At 43.3% G+C, this 591-nt stretch overlaps 1 non-coding gene across 1 annotated transcript; it reads left to right on the forward strand.

Annotated features, from left to right (window-relative positions):
- Positions 1-237: 237 nt before the first annotated feature.
- Positions 238-344, forward strand: LOC141662296 (small nucleolar RNA R71). The gene has a single exon (XR_012550417.1). It is a non-coding gene; the product is annotated as a small nucleolar RNA R71 (small nucleolar RNA).
- The last annotated feature ends 247 nt before the right edge of the window (positions 345-591 follow it).

Raw genomic sequence — 591 nt, forward strand, 5'->3', positions numbered from 1 at the left:
GCCTTAAGCTGAGCAGCTATAGCAGTAGCTGCGTCCACCTCCAGAATTCCTGTTACCTTGCCCTAAGGTAGTCTCTGAGTAGGATTCTGGTATTCATTGGCAGCCATCAGCTTAATCAATTCATAAGCTTCATCATAGCTCTTAGCCCTTAAGGCTCCTCCTGATGCTGCATCAAGCATGGGTCTAGAAGTAGCATCCAATCCATTATAAAAGAAGTTAATGATCATCTAGTCAGGCATCCCATGGTGAGGACACTTTCTAAGCATCTCTTTGTAGCGATCCCAAGCCTCACATAAAGATTCTCGAGATTGCTGAGCAAATTGAGTAAGTGAATTTTTGATTGCAGCAGTATTCACCATAGGCAAGAATTTAGTTAGGAACTTTTGAGCAAGATCTTCCCATTTGGTGATAGACCCTGGTGGTAGAGAATGTAACCAGCACTTAGCTTTATCCCGCAGAGAAAATGGGAAAAGCCTGAACTTAATAGCATCTTCAGAAACTCCATTGAACTTGAAAGTGTGGTAGATCTCGATGAAATCTCTGATGTGCATGTTGGGGTCTTCTGTCGGAGAACCCCCAAACTGAACTGAG

The sequence above is a fragment of the Apium graveolens genome, chromosome 5 (genome assembly GCF_009905375.1).
Source record: "Apium graveolens cultivar Ventura chromosome 5, ASM990537v1, whole genome shotgun sequence".
Taxonomy (NCBI): domain Eukaryota; kingdom Viridiplantae; phylum Streptophyta; class Magnoliopsida; order Apiales; family Apiaceae; genus Apium; species Apium graveolens.